The sequence below is a fragment of the Tamandua tetradactyla genome, chromosome 3 (assembly GCF_023851605.1).
Source record: "Tamandua tetradactyla isolate mTamTet1 chromosome 3, mTamTet1.pri, whole genome shotgun sequence".
In the NCBI taxonomy this organism is placed as follows: Eukaryota; Metazoa; Chordata; class Mammalia; order Pilosa; family Myrmecophagidae; genus Tamandua; species Tamandua tetradactyla.
In genome coordinates this window covers 154,099,665-154,122,349 of record NC_135329.1, presented here as the reverse complement: position 1 = coordinate 154,122,349, position 22,685 = coordinate 154,099,665, and the positions used below count along the sequence as shown (strand labels likewise).

General features: G+C 37.6%; 2 long non-coding RNA genes across 2 annotated transcripts in view; one reads left to right on the top strand and one right to left on the bottom strand.

Annotated features, from left to right (window-relative positions):
- LOC143676425 (uncharacterized) overlaps positions 1-22,685 on the top strand; it is a 63,906-nt gene that overhangs the window by 17,475 nt on the left and 23,746 nt on the right. The window lies entirely within an intron of this gene.
- The window catches only part of LOC143676424 (uncharacterized), a 30,222-nt gene that overhangs the window by 5,661 nt on the left and 1,876 nt on the right, over positions 1-22,685 (bottom strand). The window contains exons 2-3 of the long non-coding RNA XR_013172073.1: positions 15,975-16,053; positions 13,999-14,108 (exon numbers count right to left, since the gene is read on the bottom strand). This is a non-coding gene — a long non-coding RNA (uncharacterized LOC143676424). The remainder of the gene's footprint in view (positions 1-13,998; positions 14,109-15,974; positions 16,054-22,685) is intronic.

Below are 22,685 nucleotides of genomic sequence, written 5' to 3'. Positions count from 1 at the left end.
TGAAGAATCCAAGAAAATGCCCACAGGAGAAAGGGCCACTCTATATGCCTGCAAACCAAGAGAAGTGAAAAGTCATGGACCTCCCTAGATTTCATTTAAGGGGTTGGGGGGTAGGATGGGGAGAACTAACCCCACAGAACAGCTTTGAATGAATGTAAGGAAAAAGAATAACTTGTTTTCTGAATATTCATCATAAATTATACTTTGCTTTAAAAATGCCCCAAATATCCTTCAGTATAGTGGGGCATTCCTTTATCAGGTAATGGCCAAATTCCCGTCATGTAGAGAGAGCCATGGAGAGAATGTACAAAATGCTGTCATATGTGCCACATGCATGCACACACCACTCCAACATTTAAATATCAGAGAAAATTTCTCTGTACATATTAAGCATCCCTATTACCAATAAACATCAGTTAAAGGAAATATATGGAGAACTGTTGCTGTCATTGAAAGCCTATGTTTCATTTAAGTGAAATACAATAGGCAAAGCAAGGAGGTGGAATTTTCTTCACTGTTCTTCAACTATGCCTCTCATCAGAAAGGGGTCACACATATATGGCAAAGTTTATGTCTCTCTGTCCTCTGTCTACCATCATTAATAGTCTTTTCTATGTCTGCAAATTTAGGCCACAACTAACAAGAACAACTTAGTTGTTTTTCTTGGTGCCAGAACACCTGTTTTGGGGGCAGGTAAAGGTATTTCCCCTAGAAGCCCACAGATATTTCAGTCTAGTCCTGTATTCCCATTCCTTAGTAAACATTTCCCCTTTGAAATTATGACCTCATCTCAGTCTCTAATTAACTTTATATTTCTCCCTCAATTCAATTCCCCTTTCCAACTTCCCTTTTCTGGTAAATGACAGCACTGTTTTCCTTAGTTACTAAGGGTCAGAATCATAGTCATTTGTTTTTTTTTTTAACTTCTCCTTCTACCTGCCCTTTAATGTCCACACCCTGCTCTTTATATTTTCCAAACAGCTAGTGTAGCTATCTTCCTCTACAGTCTTTTAAAGTACAACTTGTTATCTGACTTTATTCAGTCTTCAAAATTGTTTTCCCTACTTCCAGGCTCTTTCTTCTTCTGGTTTACCCCATACACACCTGCCAAATTACTTTTCCTAAATCATAGTTTCTCCCTATCACTCTTCTTTTAAGAACATTCTGCAGCATACCACTGCCCTCAGATTAAATATTAAATTTCAGACAGAATAATGCCATTCATAACCTAGTCTCTTTGAACCTCTCCAATTATATCTTTTATTCCTATGCTGTAACATGCCTTCATATGCTCAAATGCAGTTTCATTTATTCATGTAAAAAAAGGGTGCTTCTCACATGCTGACAAATACATTAGATTCTGGGGATACAGTGATGAAAATGAAAGACATGGTCCTTGAGCACACATCACTTAGATTCTAGAGGAGGACACTAACAATACAAACAGTTTCATGTTGTGAAGTACAGAATACATAGTACAGGAAAGGCACATAATATCTAGGCTTGGATATTTAGGGAAGGCTTGTCAGAGGTAGTGATATTCACACTGAGGGCTGCAGGCAAAGCAGGAATTATCCAGGTAAAGATTGGGAAAGAAGAGTACCAAGTAGAAGGAAAAGGATCTGTGCAGGCTACGGGGTGAGAGTGAGCACAGCTCATTTAAGTGACTGACAGTTTTGCTTTATTGGAATGAACTATAGTCGTGCATGAGAAAGGAGAGGATAAATCCTGCAAGCCAAGATATTCTAAGAAGAACATGGAGATATTGCAAGTTATAAAAGAAGGAATATGAAATGAACAGACTTGTCATAGAAAGTACACTGTAGCTTCAGAGTGCGGAATGGGTCAGGAAGAAAGGACTGGGTGGGAGGTTGCTTCAGGAACCCAGATATGAGTTTATGGTGGCCTTGACTAGAGAAGCAGCAGTGAGGATGAATGTGAATCAATGTAATGGGGAGTTACTTGAGATAAAAATGGTAGGGATTCTAGTTAATAATATATCTGGTAAATCAAGGATGAATCCTAAATTTCTGTTTTGGGGAACTTCAAGAATGATGTTATCACTTACTAAAATAGGACACAAATGGAATGGATTTGAGGTCAGCTATGATGGCTTCCATTTTCAGTGTTTTGATCCTGAGGTATGTATGAGACTTCTAAGTGAAGATGGGTCATCCACAGACTAAGAAGTGGGTCTGAAGCTCAGGAGAAAGATCTGTACTCAAAAAATATATAGTCTTGGGAATCATGGAACTGTAGATGGTGACTGAAACAATAGGAAAGATGAGAACATTGAGGGACAGTGAGAGGAGAACATGCTTTGAAGAACGACATCCCAGAAAAACACCAACATTTAAGACATAGGAGGTAGATCTGCAAAGAAGGTAGAAGATAAGCTGACTGCAGTGTTATTGTAAGAGTTACACAAGGAGCTCCAAGTGTGGCCAATGTAAATTTCAACCAAGAGCTCAAGTAAAATAAATAATTAGAGATGTACAATAGCTCTTGCAGTAAGGTTGTGCTGGATACCTTCTGTTTGCCCCCCAGATTTCCTCTTCATCTTGATCCATGACACCAGAGTTTGACTAGTATGCCAGCCTCATTGAACTCCATTGTAAATCTTCTCTTTAAGTTAGGCTTATAGGGAGCACTGGCAGGAAATGAGAGGGAGGGAGGAGAGTAAGAGAGGATATTTTTTCCTTCAGGACCTTCTCTGTAAATTTGCCACAGGCTGATTGCTTTCCTTAACCTTGGTCCCAGTCGGTCAGCTCTCTACAAATCCCTTTTGGACCAATGTTGGAAATACATTCCTGATGTTATCACCTCTGGAGTACTGAACTATCCCTTGACAGTTGCCTATAGTCTATATATGGCCTTTATAAATACTCTTTACTATGTTTTCCTCAAATTGTCCCATTTCTTTCTTGCTAGGCATTCATGACTATTGCCATTGATAAGAGCCATTTCAGTAATGTGGTGGGGGCAGAAGTCAGATTACAGATGACTCAAGGAGTAAATAGGAGCTAAGGAAAAGGAGATGGCATGTAGATTATTCTTTTAAAAAGGTTAGCTCTTAATGGGTAGAGTGAAGATGTAGGGTTTTCAGAGAAACATACTGAGAGGTTTTATAAATATATAAAGTATTTTTTCTCTTTAAGTTGAACGACTTGATTATTTCTTTATTTGTGAGAATATGCCTGTAGAGAAAAAGAGATTTAGGATACATTAGAAATGAGGGCTATAAAATGGAGTGAGTTTCCCTGAGAAGCCCCCAAATAGGGGCTAGTCTTCTGAGACCCCTGTTACATAGTCACAGGAGGGTGGAAGGAAAGTGTGATTGGCATGCAGAGAAGTCTCTAATCTGCAAAGAGAGATTGATGGTGTTCTATTTTGAAGGCTTCTCTTTTCCTTGTGAAGCTAAAACGCAATATCAGCTGATAAAGGATAGCGAGTGATGGTGTTGGAGATTTAAAAATAGAGAGCATTGGAAATATTTTAAAAAGATAGGTTTATGAGAACTCTTTGAGAACCCAATCGAGTTTGATAGTCATGCAGTTAGGCTGGTACCAATCTGCAACTGTGTATGGAATTTTTCCAGAGGCACTGAGTATCTTGGGTATTAGTTCAGAAAAGAACAAGAGTTAAATTGATCCAAGGCTACATTTATTTCAAGGCAGTTAGACAGAAGGAAAATAGGGTAAGAGGGTTGAAGAATCAGAAAGTATTTGGAATGATGGACCATGGCTTTTAATTTGTTTAGGGAAGTAGTGATAGGGAGAGAAGAAAGGAGTCAAGGGACTAAATACTCTTTAAAGGCTGAAGACAGATGTGGTGGGGGAGATGATGATCAGAGAGTGGTATGACTGAGCTTAATATTTCTGTATAGCTGTTCTGAATACTAACAAGTTCCAGGATGAAGCCATGATGGTGGATGGCAGATGTGGAGAAAACGTAAAGGACATTGGATTTGAGAATTAAGTCTCTGATGAATGATCTATGGGGGTAGTTGCCATTCCTCAGTGATTTCATCTTTGTATAGCCTGAGCCCAACTTTTTTCAATTCATATTATTTATAATTAATGTCTCAAAAGCCAATTATCAGATTGAAGTATATCAACAAATATACTTAGTAACATTTAGATGTAAAAGGGCTGCTCTTTAATTTACAACTCAATTCCATTTCTTTGAATCATTTTCTATTCATTTTTTTAAATGCTGCTGGAATGCAATATACTAGAAATGGAATGGCTTTTAAAAAGGGAATTTATTAAGTTGAAAATTCACAGTTCTAAGATCATAAAAATATTCAAACTAAGGCATTCAGGGAAAGATAACTTGACTCAAGAAAGGCTGATGGGTGCGGAACACCTCGGTCACCTTGGAAGGTGTGTGGCTGGCATCTGTTGGTCTTTTGCTGTGGTAGGTAGGTTCAAGTGTCAACTTGGCTAGGTGAAGGTGCCTAGTTCTATTGCTGTGGACATGAGCCAATGGCATGTGAATCTGTTGCTGATTACAACTGCAGTCGGCTAGGAGGCATGCCTGCTGCAATGAATGATGTTTGATTTAATTGGTGCTTAAATGAGAGAGCTCAATGTGGCACAGCCCAAGCAGCTCAGCATACCTCATCTAGGCACTCACAGCTTAGCCCAGGCCTTTGTAGATGCAGAAAGAAATCACCCCTGGGAAAACTGCTGGAACCCAGAGGCCTGGAGAGAAGGCCAGCAGAGATCACCCTGTGCCTTCCCACATAAGAAAGAACCTCAGCTGAAAAGTTAGCTGCTTTTCCTCTGAAGAACTATATGTTTACCAAATAAATGTATAGTTTTATTGAAAGCCAATCCATTCTGGTGTGTTGTGTTCCAGCAGCTAGCAAACTAAAATATTTGGCTTCTGGTCTCATACAGCTTCCCTGGGGACATTTTATTTCTACATCTCCAAATGTCTCTGTCTGTGTCAGCTCTGAGCTCTCTTGAAAATGTTTCCTCTTTTAAATGACTGCAGTCTGTTAATCAAGACACACCTTCAAAGGGTGGAGTCACATCTCCATGTAGTCAAAAGGTCACACCCACTATTGGGTGTGTTACATCTCCATGGAAACAATCCAATCAAAAAAGATCCCACCTTGCAATATTAAATCAGGATTAAAGAACATGGCTTTTCTGGGGTACACAACAGTTTCAAACCAGCACACATTTAAAACCTTTACTTAAATGATAAGCTTCAAAAATGTATTTTTAGAAAGAGAAAACAGGTAGGGTTCTTAAACTAGGCAGCCTACCCAGAAAAGATCCTCATTTGATTTTCTAATTAGAAAGTACAGAAAGAAAGTTTGGATTGCAGTTTTAATTTACAAGTTATACAGGATTCATTTTTCTACATGCAATCCAGTATTTGACAGTTGTTAAATATTTTATTTAACCATGAAATGATATTGAGTACAACGCAATTGCACCTACCATCTCTACATGACTTTCATGAATTGGCATACACTCATAATATTTAACTAGAACAATGAATGATTTAAAAATAGAAAATGAACAAATTACAGTTCTCCCCTGGAAACACATAAGCTTTGACAGAAAGTGGAATAAAAGTGGTTGTATAATGAGCTTCAACATAATTTTTTAAAAAATCTTTAATTTTTATTAGCTTTAAATATATTTAGCAGTTCAGCAGGATCTCTTTGGAACATATATTCAAAATTCAATACTATGTGTCAGGCTAACATCCTGATACATAGTACATCCCTCTCACTGAAATTATAACAATTTGTTGTACAAATAATGATAAGATTGATTCATACGTTTCAAATTATAGACATACATACACACACATATATATATACTTATGCACATTATATATGTGTGTAAATGTGTATCTGTATAACAAGCATTGTAATTTTGGTATATGAATACAACACTAGTATTTGTGGAAAGGTCGTGATTGATTATACTGAAGTGGGAATACTCTGCTCAGGTTTGTGTGTGTGTGTGTGTGTGTGTGTGTGTGAGAGAGAGAGAGAGAGAGAGAGAGAGAGAGACCAATGAGTAACTTGAGTGATGGAAATAGGATGCAGTGTGTTTCTGGTTGGAAATGAAGCTCCAGTATATTTTGGAGCCAAGGAAACAGTTAAGATCAGCTGAAAGAAGATGAAATTGGCTTCATGAGATTCATGTTATCAATCAACTGAATGAGGCAACCATTCAGTCACTCATGAAACTTTTATTGAGGGTCTATTATGTGCTAATTGCTAATTTTTCTCTAAACCAGTCTATACTGTTCCTAAAAATTTTCAAAAGTCTCAATAGTTTTCAATTATAATTTACACCGATTCTCATGCATCACTCTTATTTACTTTATGAAAAGTAATGTCTTTGTATTTTGACCTTTTAATGATCTGGAACATTTTTGAATATAATTGGACTATTTCTATTTTATTCAGTGTTCCACAGATTAATATTTTACAGCATTTTGGTGGAAGCATTCAGAACCATCAATTCCTTCGCAAAAAAAAAATTTCTAATCTGCAATACCCCTCATGACCTTTCCAACCATTTTCATAGATTAGGTTTACAATTAGCCAATGTGCTGGTTTGAAATGATATATGTAACCTAGAAAAGCCATGTTTTAATCTTAATCGCATTTTGTAAGGGGAGCCATTTTTTCTAATCCCTATTCAGCATAGTATGTTTGAAACTGTAATCAAATGATCTCCTTGGAGATGTGATTTAATCAAGAGTGGTTGTTAAAATGGATTAGGTGGAGGCATGCCTCCACCCATTTGGGTGGGTCTTGATTAATTTTCTGGAATCCTATAAAAAGGAAACATTTTGGAGAAAGTAGGAGATTTGGAGATTCAGAGAGAGCAGAGAATGCTGCAGCACCACAAAGCAGAGTCCATCAGCCAGTGACTTTTGGAGATGAAGAAGGAAAACGCCTCCCGGGGAGCTGGAGAGAAAGCCAGCAGATGACGCTGTGTTTGCCATGTGCCTTTCCAGCCAAGAGAGAGAAACCCTGAACTTCATCGGCCTTCTTAAGTCAAGGTATCTTTCTCTGGATGCCTTAGATTGGGCACAGGTAGTCTAGCATGTCACTTAAGAGGTATTTTTTTTTACCTCATATTTTGTGACCATATCTAAAATTTAGAAGCAAAGACTCTTTGTTATTATTATCATAATAATAAGTGCAATGCAAAAAATTAAAATTAAGTGACTTGATAGTTCAGAGTGGAAGGGCCAGGAAGGACTGTATTGGTAAGGAAGATCTAACCATGAGAAGATCTAGGAAGGGAGACAGACTTCTGAAGAAAGGAAAGAGAACACAGTCCCTAGGTGGGAAAAATGGATTTAAGAACGGTTGTAGAATAGAATGCTGATCAGTGGGCCCAAAGCAGGTTTGTGAAGAAGAGAGATGAAATCAGACAGGGTAATCAGAGAAAGAAGGTTTACTGAGCTGAGAGATAAGTCGGGAAGCAGGGAAAATGAAAAATCTAGGCTAGCTCCTTAATCGCCATCTGTGTCCCAGCACCATGCTACCCATTATTAAAAGCAAAGGAAAAATAGCAAAGAGGGGTCCTGCCATTTTATGGGGAGGAGTTGTGCAGCTTGACACCAGGCCAGGAAGAGGCTTTCAAATTCATTCCATTACACTTTTGCAGAACCCAATTACAATTGGATGATCAAATGTTTACTTTTTGACAAACATTTTATTCAATCATTTAGCGTGCTTGAATTCATGCATCTCTCACGCCCCTTCTTTTGCCATCATACTAGCTGTTTTGATTACGAGCCTGCCACGCATGTGCTTGCTTTTCAACCCTGACTGAAAAGGTAAAGGATCACGCATCGTCCTCGCTTCAACACAACTGAAATTCCGTAATGGTCACCAGGTGACTCGAAGGGGAAAAGAAAGGATTTCCCTCTAGACTCTCAAGTTAGGAGCTCTGAGGAGGGCTGTGGGCGTCCTCCCAGGAGCCAGCCTCCCTCCAAAGCTGTGCCTCATGCCGGAAAGAGGGTTACCGACCTCTGTCAGTGCAGTGCAGTGAGTTGTCGGCAACGCCCCGGACGCAGGCCATGGCGATAAAGGGATTGAGTTCGAGTCACAGAAAGAAATGAAAGAGTGGTGAGTAAAAAGGAAATCATGAGATTTTACGGACTCAAAAAAAGAATCTTTATCTTTCCCCTGGCTTGTCAGAATGTGGCTGAATGAGGAGCCCAGAAGACGTAGGTACAACTTTAGGGACCCAGAGAAGAGACAGAAAGCAGACGTATTAGAAGGTGAGATGTTATTTTGGAGCATGGTTGTTAAGAGTTCAGGTTTTGGAGCCAATTGGCTGGTCAAACTTGATTCCTCACTCATTAGTTATGTGATCTGGTAAGTCACTTATCACTGTGTCTCTGTTTCTTAGCTCTGTTACTTAATAATGTTCCATGCCTTCGAGGGCTGTTGTGAGCATTGTCAGTGCTTCCATATAGAGCCCTGAGAACATGGTCTGGTGTTGTGTAAACATGCTGCAAGCACGGGGCCATGTTGTTGTGTAAGCACGGGGCTCTGGGACCATGCTGAAGTGGCTTCCCCACATACACGATGGGGGACAGAATCCAGGTTCGTTTACTTTGACAGTAGTGATTTGTATAACATTTCAGAGTTGGTATTCAATCAGAAATAAGCCTCGCGCATGGTAGTATGATGATAAAAAGTTCAAACAGGATTATGTACATCTTGGAGCACAAGGGGCAAGATATATAGAAAAAGGGAGGGGAACTGCAAAGCCAAGGTTGGCCTGGTAAAAGCAAGCGGGAGAGGAGCTGCGAGGACAAAAGAAAGAGGAATTGGATGGACATGCTCAGGGTTAGTAAAAGAGGAAGGATAGGAAATCATTCAAAAAACAGATGACCAGAGACTGAGGCAATGATCATAATAAAAAAAAGAGAAAAAAAAAAAGACCTTTGGGTAAATGAAAAGAATCAGTTTTGTCCACAGTTGTAAATATGGGAGGAATAGGGAAAAGATGAACTGAAACTGATAGTTTTCTCACCTCAACAAGATAAAACTCGTTATACTGTAATCCATCCAGAAAGAAGCCAGACCCTGGGGAAGTCAGTTCCATCTTTTCTAAAAAAAAAAAAAAAAAGAAGGTGGGCCACGATGGCTCAGCAGGTAAGAGTGCTTGCCTGCCATGCCCGAGGACCCAGGTTCGATTCCCGGTGCCTGCCCATGTAAAAAAAAAAAAAAAGAGAGAGAGAGAGATTTGAAGGGTTAATGTGGAAAAAGGTTTTATCAATGACAGAGGCTTTTGGTATGTCTCCTGCTTCAGGAGGCACAGACCAAACATGCTGCCCCAAACATAAGGCTAAGATGGTACATTTGAAAGAAATGGCTAGAAAATGTGTCTAGTTATGTCTGCCACATCTTTGTGCGCTCAGTTTAAACTGATTCAAGTGAAAAATTTTGGCTGATCCACTTTCACAGCTGCTTTGCCATAGAGAGCAGCTGCTGCTGGTGTCAAGTGAAATACTCATGTAGGATGCCAACAGGCAGAGTGTAATTCAGGGCTGGGTACAGACATCAGACTCAAAGGGTTGAAGTAACAAGCACAATGTAAAATGGTATTTTCCATTTCTGCTTTGCTACCTCTTTTTACAATCAAGAGTAGATAAGTGTGAATGATGGAAGTATACCATCAGGTACTTTGTCAACAAGCCACACGCCTAACTCTGTTCCTTTTTCCCCCGGGGCATGAGTTGCCAGGGCTATTTAAGTTCTAGTAAGTGGTCAAATATAGGTCAAGTAATGACATTAAAATAGTTACATTGAGGGGTGAGCTGGCAAGACAGAGTTCTCGCCTGCCTTGCCTGCAACCTGGGTTCGATTCCCGGTGCCTGCCCATGCCAAAAAATAAAAATAACTACATTGAGGAAAACAGGACTCAGAATTTAAACCAGGAGAAGAAATGTTGGAAGGATTCAGAGAAAGGTTGGCCACTATTGAAGTAATCAGAGTCTCAGGTTCTCTATTTTCTTGCAGAATGGCTGACCATATTTCAGGGTGTTTGGCTCTTCCTTCCCACCACTTGGAGCCAGAGCTGGGGTTGGGCGAGGACATAAATTTAAAATAAAAAAGGGGAACTGGGTGACAGTGGGAATGGAATTAGCCACTCTTGTGTTTAAGGAGGCAGATCTTTGGCAAGGACAGGGAGGAAGACAAGGGATGATCAAAACATCCAAAGCAGTGGTAGGTAGAGAGAGAAATCTAGGATTGTAAGTGATGGATTTACCATTGGGAGAGAGTGGCATGAAAGAGAGTGGGAAAGAAAACTGTTGAGTGATGGTCTGATGGATCGGGGAGCATAGAAACATTCTTAGGGGCAGGGATATGTAGATGGAGAGTGTTCTAGAGTAGCTGCAGCTAAAGTTAAGACTGAAGAAAACATGTTAAGCATATAGCATGGTTTGGGATCAGAGTCTTGAACAAAGTCAGGCTGAAAAGACATTCAGGAAAGGTTCATCGAGGATTTCTAAGTCAGCAAAGTCAAGAGGCAAAGGAAAGGTGCAAAGTCAAGAAGCCAAAGTTGTCCTTTTCATAATAACCGGATCTCTGGATTTAAATCTACATTCACTAAATGAAATCATTTTAAAAGTTGACAAAACTTCCAGATCTTCTAGTGCATGTAACTTAGATGTTCTCTAAGCCCCCACCCCCAACAGCTGTATGAGAGGTAATTTAAAATACACACCATTTGGAACAGATTAGGATACTAATATATTGCAGGAAGCAATTTTATTAGTAGGAAACTGATTTTCTCTTTATTGAAGCATTAACAGCTAACTTTATGAAACATACCAATTCCTTCATAAAAAAAAAATCTCAAAGAAATGTTGGCCAATTTTTGAAATAAATGAAGATGCTCTGAGTCTGAAAAGCAGGAGGAGGAAGTAGATGTGAATTGTGGACCCCAGAGAACCCTAACACAGGACTTGTTGAGGTTCCCAATCACAGTTTACACTGGAGCCGAGCAGCACGGGGCTAGATTTGCTTAGCAGAGGAAATGAAGGAAAATGAAATGAAATATAGCCAAGTTAAAGTTACAGGATAAATGGATCAAGAAACTCTCCTCCTTGGCTTAGATTGATTGTCGAGGTCTCTATCCCTTAAGCATTAAGAACTCTTTTTTAATATTCCCACCCATTAGGTTCAGTGCAAACCCTGGCGTCAAATCCAGGCATTGCCTTCTCATCTTATGATACAATGAACCCAAGATTCTTCAAACTAATATCTGTGACATGTTTTGTGAATATTAGATGTTAAAACACTGGCAAAATATATAGAACATTTTCTAACCCCCTGTGAAACACAATATCTTGGTAATCTGGAAAATCAAGATGGTCTGACAATAAGAATTTCAATATTGCTCAAAATGTCATCCCGACCTACGTTAAAAAGACTTTGCATAAAAAGTCACTTAAATTTGGTGGCAAAGCTAAGTATGGACATAGCTCAGTTATATTTCAAAGACTTGACTTATTGAGTTACTGATGGACCTTTTATGTGGAGAAAATTTGCAGATGACTGGGAATTGCTTATTGTTAATGTTAATTAAATGGGTGCATAACTGCTTTCTTCAAGCAAACAAGCAACTCCACCCCCCACCCCCAACCTACAAGACAGTAGAAGAGAATGCTATTTTCTCTAAAGTTCCAGGATGTAAACCTACTTACTAGAGAGAGGAGCCTGCACAGAGGATTGTTAAAGAGACACAAAATGATTTAGAAAGACATTGATCAAAATGAACAAAAATTGACATATCTCAGATGCTTTATACTCACTGCTGTTTACTATGTTGTTCTTTCTTAATCAACTTTTGTTGGTACTGGTATTTTATAACCCATGATATCTGTATGTTTGCATTCCCCCTTTCTCCCAATACTCCTATGTATACAATGCAGTTCTCTTCCTCTGGAGAAAATTATTTAAAACAATGCTTCCCAAACTATCAATGGAGAACAGCCAGGTTTTTTGTTGTTGTAGCTTTGCTTTTATTTAAAATCTATCATGGATCAATTCTATTATAAATACTATGAAAATGAATTGCTAAAAAAGTGAAATTAATAAAATGAAGGTAATTGAGCATAAGTCATAACTTGTATTATTAAATTCAATAGACATGATACTATTTCGTCAAATTGCTATAAAATTTTCTAATTTTTACTCTCCAAATTTGTATTTATCCCATTATAGATTAGTAAGAGTTTGTACTTTGAAACTGGTCAATGGTTCACAGTTTGAGATTAGGAATACATTGTTTTAAATTTCAAAACAATTATTCCTCAAAGTTATATTCCCTAATAAAAGCCAACTGATGAAGAGGAGAAAGTACTCTGGAAAATAAGGGTATCAGTCTGGGAGATGTATGTCCTACTTTGCAGCTCCTCACCCCCATGTCTCCTGCTTTTCCTAGACAGAACTGTATAGAAAGCTTACTTAACTATATATAATAGATTAATTAATGCAGATGTGAATTTAGAATTAAAGTAAGAGAGATTATTTTCTTCTCAAATGAAATTTATAAAGTAAAGCTGATAATTATCTGCTAAAATCACATTTGAATGTGATCCTGCAAATGACTACAGGGTCTGAAGGCTGAAGAACAGGGAGGAGATCTGTGTACTCAGAACAGAGATTCCTCCTGCCAGCCGGACTCTTGTATTATCTGTGTTTTCACCTTTGCCATGATGGACACCCATAAATACAGCCCCCTTGGGAAACCAGAATGTGGGCTCATGGACATACCGCCAAGAAAAGAGATAAAGTCACAGCATAGGACGGGACAGGCACTAGGTTTTGGAACATTGAATTTTATGATTCAAATGGGCTGGTTGCTAATAAAATCCAGTGATTATTACATGATTTCCCCAACCATACTTAAAGTAACACCAAGGTTACCCAAACCAAATATTCTAATGAGTTCACAAAGACCAGTCCACAATTTCCCAGCTGTAGGAATTCTAAAATAATATAACTATTATATTCAGCTCAAAAGGACAGTAAAGCAGAAACCCTATTGCTGGTAGCATTCCAGGGAGCAGCTGAACTTGCTTTATGACCTTTGGTAATGAGAGTGGACAGCAGTGTAACAATACATAATAAGGCGAGTTTAGTTTTATGTCTTAGAACAATCTGCTTTCCCCTTATGGTTCAATTCTTTAAACTGTTTCTGTTTAAAGTAATTACAAATGATAGCTGGCAAGTGACAGTAATAACCACCACAGCAAATGGCCTACAGGTCACGTATTGGGATCTACCCCAAGTACTTTAACCTTGGACTTCTAGGGAATTTAGAGTGAACATGAAACAAATGCCTCCTGCCTTGAACTGGACTATAATGATGTCCTTCAAGCCAGACCAGAAGCTTCCAGCTTGTAGCTAATGGTGCTTTCCAAAGGGTAATTAGTACATGTGACATTGGTGATGCTTGTGTTGATTTTAGGAGATGAGAGGGGGAAAAATGTACTTTAGTTGTCATATTTTTATTTGGAAATCCTTATATTCAAATAAATAGAAATACTATATCAAACCCAGTATTTTATGGATGTCATTGCTTAAGATGGGTTAAAAAAATCTACATAAGGAAAAATGTTAAGTAAATAATAGTATAAGTAGAAAAGGCAGTAATTGTGATGATGGTAGGTAAAGGACAATAGTAGCCAACCAAAAAAATGGTTGCAGTGATTCCTGACCTCTGGTATTCGTGACCCTGTGCACTTGCCTCTCCCATGATGATCATTGCCAACTCACCTAACTAACAGGATGGTATGGCAATGACAGAGTGTGGCTTCCAAGGCTAGGGCAAAAGCCTTTAGGCTTCCATTTTGCTGTCTTGGATCATTTGTTCTGGGGGGAAGTGAGCTCCATGCGGCAGAAGGCCCCCTACGGAGAGGGCCATGCAACCAGGAACTGCGGCCTCCTGCCAACAGCCCGTGAGGAGCCAATCTTCTCACCTTAGCCTTGCTGCATCCTCTTCAGGGAGCCTGAGCAAGAACTCACTCAGCTGAGCCACTCTCGAATTTCAGACCCACAGAAACGGCGAGGTAATATTCATTGTTTGAAGCTGCAAAATTTGGGGATAATTTGTTATGCAGTAATAGATAACTAATAGACAACTGATAACATGACCGAGGTTGGGGAGCAGTAATGGAGAATCCCATTTATCATTGCTCATGTATAGCTCTGTCTATGCTCCTTCCCTGTGTATGGTACTTCCTATCTGGCAAAGGGTTCACTATCGCTCATTCCTATGACAGTGGGAGGTTTGTAGGCTTTTGATGAAGGCAACGACTCACCAGCCAAGGGAAATGTAGGCAAACTCCAAAAGCAGGTTGGTCTGAGAAATGTGACCTGCAGTTCCGAATTCCAAGTGCTGAACGACTTATTTCTCCCATTCCCTTCTGTCTTAAAAAGAATCTCAAAGTAGCTGCTGACTCTCAGATCTACCTTCACGTGCGAAGTTATAGTTTTCCTGGGTCCCTGGTTGGGTCTACAGTAAATTCAGTCATTGTTATAGTTAACACTTTTCTGTAAACAACTTCAAAATAGATTTTAAGTATTTTTCTCATTGATCAGCTTTGTCCTCATGACATCAGAAGCGCTTTGCTTTAAAAAGTACTTTTGTAATATTCATCCAGCTTCTTGCTTTTACTCAGAAAATTTGTTTGGACAACTCTCCTGATGCTATTGGTCCCTCAGATTAGGGAGGAAAGAGAAAAAGAGTGACATAGTAAAGATAATTCATTTTCTCTATTTACTATCAGACTTGCATTTACTTTTCTGTTATTTCTATTATTTTCTCATCATCAATGGAGGTTTCTCAGTAGGTTCTGCTTTTTGAAAAAAGTATGCTTTTTGAGAATTAATTTGACCTCCACAGTGTTCTGCTGAGTCAGCATTTCCATAATTACATCCCAGCTTTGGTTGTCTCCCAGATAAGAGCAAAAATTATACACCATGGGATTTAACTACAGACCAGACCGTGGTGTTTTTTTATCTTCACTGGAATTTCTTCCAAATAACTAAGGAGCTAATCATCTTAGTTCAACTTTTTTCTTTATCTGAAATAGAAAATTCTCTCTTGTTTCAGGCCTTTCAAGCACCCCTCTTTAAACTGAACAAAAGCCCTTTTTGCATTTTCAGGCTGCCTTGACTCATGGGGAAAAGAAACAGAGCTTCTATTTCTCCATAAGAAGAGCCTTCATGAGCCAGTCTCAACCAATAATTTGCCAGGTTTTCTGACCCACTTATGCTTACCACACAGGAAATTTAGTGGCTATCTAACCTAATGGACACCTAAACCCTGCACTATCCCTTCTTGATTCTAGCTTGGAGAGCGCACTTATTAGTGGCCAAACTACGACTAACCCAGATGAAAATTCTTGGTAGAGATGTCATTAAATATACCAGGAAATCTGACTTCTAGTTCTAAATCTCTATACATCACTTGACTGAGTCTCATCGCTCTCCAGGCATTGGTCACTCCATCTGTAAAAGAGGAATGTTGGTTTAAGTGGCCAAAGATCCTTTCTGGTGCTATAGACCTAGAGTCTCTAACAGCAATGGAAGCTCAAGATGCAAACATTCCTGCAGGCACATCTTCCCCCAGCCATTTTCTGCTCTGCTTTTCTGCCACTGGCTATTGTATTTATTCTCACTGGTCGTGCTTGTTCCTTTTCTTTATTCTCGCCAGGCAGGGAGCTTTGCCCTTTTTCCTTTCTTTCTCCCTCTAAAATTTCTACAAAGGAAAGGAGGCAGGATAGAGTTTTGTTACCAATTGATAAAAATTATACTCTTCTATCTTTGTTAGAAAATAGACCTGAAAGAGATCTGGGAAAGTAGCCACCCAATCACTCTATTTGTATATTATTTATTATTTCTGGAATGTTCTCATTTAATTATTTGGTTATTTATTGCTTTGAGGTCTCACCAACAGAATGTATTCTCTAGGAAAGTAGCCACCTTGGGTGATTTCCTCCTTCCTGCAGCCCCAGGCCTTTACCTGGCACCTAGTAGGAATTCAACAAACATTTGTTAGACAAAATGATAATTGGTCTCTAGCTTGTATCAATTTATTTGCTCAATATGACAAATTAATTAATTCAACCAAAATCTTTTCAAGGAAATCTGGCTTTTGAGGAAAGTATGCCCCAAAGACACTGGGATTATTTAGAAATACTGGCAGGTCAGAAAATTCTTAGTGTAGTCACATTAAGTTGTTCCTGTGTCATATGTGGCAGAAAATCAGAAAGAAAGAAAAAATTCCTAGACAGGAGTGTCTAGTAAACTTTCTGGAAATAGTCTTCAGCTGTGTGGCATGTGGTATGAGGGATAAATAAACTTTTAACAAGCACATTTGGGTTGGAGAATTCTTCTAGCTATAATTGTACTTAACAATTGTGGTCAGACAAGCTGAAAAGTTTAGGTGCTGCATTATTAATGACCATTGCCATATTAGGTTATGGAAATTCATTGTTAATTTGAGTTCTATAAATATAAGCTTTACATATCTAACACATTTTTCTTTTTAAGTAGGCACTGTTTCTAAAAAGAAATTGTAAATGAAAGGGAGGGAATAGAAATGAAATAAAAAAAAATTAAATCCCTGATTTAAGCGTAGTTCTACTTTGGTTGAAAGGAAAGAATGGACTCTTTATAACTGCAGTAATTAAATTATATCTCTTTATTCAACTAGGTGTTTTGAAATTACATTGCTTATTCATTAACTAAAAAGTCATTTGTGGCTATTGTGCAAAAGAATTACATACTCTTAAATAAGGGTATGGGTCACTAAAAAATTATATTTCAGTGAAGTTTTGGTATCCTATTTAAAAAAATAATTTCTTGAACATTTCATTTAGAAAATCAGTATGTCAAAGTTGTTTTGAGGCTTGCTATTTGATGATCTACAAATATAAGTCATAAATTATGACATTTCTATTAGTACAGTGACCCTATATTTTATATTAAATCAATTTGGATTAATGTTTCCATTTATACATATAAAGTAATTTATATATAAACATAATATTATAGATATAATTTTCATTTGAAATAATTGCAAGCAGAAGTTTAGGAATATGCTTTTATGTTTTTTCTAAAAATTATTGGAAGTTTACAGAGGTATTTATTTGAATGAAATTGATGTCAACATACTTTTTTGGTGAATGTGAAAGGAATTTGGGGTTGAATAAATGTGGTCTGAAAAACTAAGTAATGTTAATGAAAGTTGGTGACCGACATAGTAATTGATTTAATTACTATGGATTTAATTTAATCCAGAGATCCAGAAAATAACCCTATATGAAATAAGACATAGTTGATTAATACAAAACTCAATTGAAAAATATATTTATGATCATATACAATAACAAAACCACAGAAAAGTAAAAGGAAGAAAAAAGTAACCCATAGTGAAACCCTGTAGAGAGAATCACTGCTAATATTTTAGAGCATTTTATCTGTCTCAGTATATTTTATTTGTCCCAGTGATCTCACATCTGGATATTTATCCTATGGTTATACCTGCATATGTAGGAAATAGAGGTACATATGAGATTCTCTCAGTGTTCTCTGAAATATCAAAAGAATGGGGACAATCTGAATGTTCGTCAGCTGCAGACCGGCTTAATAACTGAAGGTGCATTCATACAATGGATACTGAGTAACGATGAAAAAGAATGAAAAAAATCTATGAACTGTAAAAATATTTTCTCAGGTTAATTTTTAAATAAGCAAAGCAAATTATAGAGCAATGTGTTTAGAATACAACCATTTCTGTTAAAAATGATAGAAACAATAATTTGAATAAAAAATATACTTATGCTTGCATGCCACATTCAGGAAATATAGACAAGAAATGAAAACAAAATTGATTACCCATGAAAATGGTGGGTGAGAGTGGGTACTAGTGAACAATGTGGGAGGCAGACTTTTTACCTATGCCTTTTAATTTATTTTGGAACCATATTTATGCATTATCTATTCAAAAATAAAATAAACCTATATTAATTATTGATGTTTGAAACTTTGTGAAGAGGATAAAAGGCTGAAAATACGATGACACCACCTCATAACACTCAATCCCACCCTGACTAAACCCAGACTTTTATCCAGTAAAAACTGGATAAAAAGATTTGAAGTGCATTTATACCAGAAGCTTTTCATTCTTGAGATATTAATTTTGAACAATCTCTAGGTTAGCTGAAATATGTCTTCTGGAAGTATTTCCAAGATGGGTAAGTGGGCAATATATTTTTAAGACTTTGATTAGAGAGGGAACATTGTAAATACAGTTCTGCTGTTCTCCTGAGCAACTGACACAGAATTGGCAAAATGTGCAACAAAAGGAGGAGCAAAGGAATCCTTTGTGCTACTCAAAGCACCTGGAATAGTGTGGGTCGGTCAAGAAAATCAATGTAGTCATCATGTGTATACACTGTTTCAGGTGGCCCATAAATGACTTAAGGGTATTGAAAGATGGATCTAAAGGGGGTGGGGGGAAATAACTGTGTGAGACTAGAGAGATAGGAAATATTTGGTAGTGGAGTCATAGAGGAGTATTTGTATCTTCCGAGATCCAGTTAAATTCTTTCATCCTCAATGAGGTCTTTCCTGCTAGCCCACATCATCATTTTTCTTCTGTGTTTTCAAATTATGCTTGCTGTCTGTTAATGTGTCTCTCTTATATATTCTATCACACCTTATTTTGTTTGATATTTTCAAATGTTTATGAATTTTCTGATGAATAAGCCAAGCTTCTTGAGGGACAGGTACTTTGTCCTTTTTTTTTTTTTTTTAATCATCCCAGTATTTGTTTGGTGCTTGGCTTATGGAAGTTTAAATTGGTCTGAAATAATAAAATAAGAATAATAAGTGATCATGAGTAGCATTTTAAGAATGGTCACAGTAGGGGTCTTATAAGTTGTACTTTTCCCTTTCATGAATACAATTGAAAAGTTAAAGTTGAACCTTTGAACAACCAAAGTCCTGGCAAAAAGAGAAGACTCTCTCAGAGAGAAACTGGAGAGATATTAATGAAGAGAGACATGGTGATATGAAGCTGTATCCCAGAAAATCATGTTCTCAAATCTAATCCATTCCTGTAGGTATGAACCCATTGTAAGAAGGGCCTTTAGATGAGACTACTTCAGTTAAGGTGTAGCCCACCTCGATCAGGATGGGTCATATCCTATTACTGGAGTCCTTTAGACATCTGCAAATATAGTTCTGCTGTTTTCCCTGAGTGACTGACAAAGAATTCTCAAAAGACTCATATTATTGGAGTCTCTTTCATTACATAAGAGAATGAAATTCAGAGAGAGAGAGAGAGAAGGCCATGGAAGAAAGAAGCTGAAATCCACAAAACCTGAAAGAGAAGGGAGAGACCAGCAGATGCCCCCATGTGCCTTGCCATGGGATAGAGGAGCCACAGATCGTGGGCAGCTGGTCTCCAGGAAGAAAGCATGGATTTTGACATTTTCCAAGCCTCAAAACTGTGAGCATAAAAATTCCCATTGTTTAACCCAACCCATTTCATGGTACTTTCTTTTAGCAGCCTAGGAAACTAAAACAAGAGCGATATTGAAAGAGGCATGGCAAGGTTAAGGGAGCCAACAAAGAATAGTGAGGAGCCCCAGGGGTAGGAAGTATAGACAGCCTTTAAGATCAGAAGGACTGAAAGAGCCAAAGCTTGGAATTGGTACTGAGATTTATGAGAACCGAGTAGTTAGAAATGACAACTAAGAGAGCTATAAATTTGGGTAGAGGAAAGTACTCATTACCAAAACTTTGGGGTGGAGGGATTAGAGATAAAAATCCTGATATCATTCTCTCTCTCAATCCCTCTTTTTTATTTCCCCTCTTGTACCCTGATATCTATCTGTCCCTTCCACTGGATGAATTTAACCACAAGTAAGGGGCCCAGGGAACCCAGGTGATGCAGGCCATGGGAGTCAGCCTGTTGGACCGCAGAGCACCATGGCAAGTAGAGGATGGTTCTCGAAGGACAAATGGAGAGCAATCAGCACAGAGGTCCTTCCCGTTTTCTCCGGATATTATTATTTGTAAAATGTATTGCCATTTGTGACAATTTCTGCAAAATAACAGAAGGATGGTCACCAAATGCAAGATAATTTATTATCTATCACAGAATAATAGTTTATGCAATGAGAGTATTTGTTCCATATGTGGCCTTTTAGAGTCTTTCTCAAAATCAACTCATATTGTTCCACTGATTTTACAATTTTTCTTTTAGAGTTACTATGTTTTAAAACCATTAATCTAACAAAAGTGAAAACTAAAACTTGTTTTAATGTATTATTGTTAATGTTTGCTCTTTATTGAGGTCTATAATTCATCCCTACTTGCTTTGTTTTTCTCAGGACTATTTTATCCTTCATTTTTCCAAACCACAATTATATATTTACTTAAATTGTTTTAAACAAATGGGGAAAACACTTCAAATGTTTTCAAGAAAAAATACTTTTTATGGTTTATGCAGAAGTATGATAGTATACTCCTAGTTCATGGGAAAATTTATTAACACTGTTAAGCCAGCCAGAAACTAGCAGAAAAATAGACTAGCCTTGAGAAAGAGGCTGAAGACATGATCTTCCTGATACAAGATACAAAAATAAACTCTTGAAATGCTCCTCAGGACCAAGGCTCCTTGACTCATCTTTTTAGCATCCCCTCTTCACATGCTAAAGCCTGCATGCATTTGCACCTTATTTGCACAAAATAATTTACATTTCCCTTTGGTTGATAAGGTAGAAGAGTTCAGATACATTGATAAAAAGATTGGCTACCTGCCTGCTATGCCCGAAACCTGGGTTTGATTCCCAGTGCCTGCCCATGCAATAATAATAATGATAGTAAAAAGATTGGCTACCATGATGTTTAATCTGCCTTATATTATAGTAGCTAGTATAATGTTGAGTGGGGTGAGAAAAACTGGAGAAGGAGCAGATTTAGAGAGAAAAAAATTCAAAAGTTCAGTTCTGACCTACTGAAACAAAGAGGGCTATTCAAATTCCAGTGGATAATTGCATTTGTGGTTCAAAAGAGAGGTCTGAACTGGAAATGAAGAGGAGCTGTCACTTTGGAAGGTACTTAAAGCCCTGAGCATGAACAAGAGCATCACAGAGAATTATCATTAGGGAATGAGTGCAGAGGAGCTCTTCACAAATTACAAAGCATGTTCATAAAAATGGAATTTTCCACATATTAAAATGCATTTTTAAACTATAATAGTTAAAATGATGTAATATTGAATTGCAATAGAAATTGATGATAAGTCCAGAGAGAAACCAAGGAAAAGGGGAAATTAATGTGTAAATGTAGCATTTCCAATCTACAGAGTAAGTATAGATTATTCAACAAAGTATAATCAGCACAGGATTCTTTCTCTATTTTCTTTGCATATTACTAATCGTGAAACTTGTGGCTATTTTGACTATCTATTTCAAGAAATAAGGTTCAATGGCTAAAAACCCAGAATAATGGTAGATCCTGTCTGTAATCCATACAGAATTTATTTTGATGTAAGTTGTAAAGAAATAAATTAGAATAGAGGTAAATATTTGTTTGTAATCCCAGAGTAAGGAAGGTATTTCTAAGTATGGCATATAAGCTAGAAACTGTATTTAAAAGTTTATAAAGAAAGAACAGCATAATAAAACAGTAAGAAAATGTCACACTGGGAAAAACATTTTCACCAAAACTGGCATTAGGTTATTTTCTTAATATAATATAGAAAGATGTTTTATAAATTACTATTAAACAGATTAGTACATCATGGAAACATACAGACTATGCCAAAAATCATGAAAAAGATATAAATGGCAAATAACTTGTGAAACAATGTTTGGTACATTTAATTATAAAACAAACTAAAACAATAGTTTTAACATTGTATCAGTTGATACTCTGTATCAATTGTATAATATTGGAGTTATACAATTTTCATGTTATCAGATAGGCAAAAATATAACTCCAATCCTATACAATTAATACAGAGTAAATTGTCCTTTCGCAAGGTCTCTTTGGTGATACATATCAGAATCCCTAATACTAGGTATTGCAGACTGTGCTTCCCAAAGATGGCAGCACTAATATATAATTCATGCCACATGTTATTCTTTACAAGGTGACATAAACACTCCTTTATTAATAGGTGGATCTATGTGCCCTTCCCTTGAACCTGGGTAGCCTTGTAACTACTGCAACCAGTAGAATGCAGCAGAAGTGACGCTGTGTGACTTGCAAGGCTAGCCCATGCAATACAGTTTCACCAAGTGTACCCACTGTATTTTGGGATGCTTGTTCTTGAAACCAGGCCCCATCTTATGAGGAAGCTAGGCCCTCAGCTCATAGCTACCATCAACCACAAGAGTAAATGACAAAGTCTTAGACATCTTCCACCTGAGATCCAGACATTGTGGAGCAGAGGCAAGCCATCCCTGCTGTGTCTGAGCTTCTCACTCACAGAAACCACAGGAGACACTAGAGGATTATTGTTATTTGATGTCACTAAGTTTGGGGGGATATTTTACACATCAATAGGCAACTAACATACTGACTTACAGCACCATATATCAAAAGTTTTAATACTGGGCATATTTGTTGACTAATTTATCTA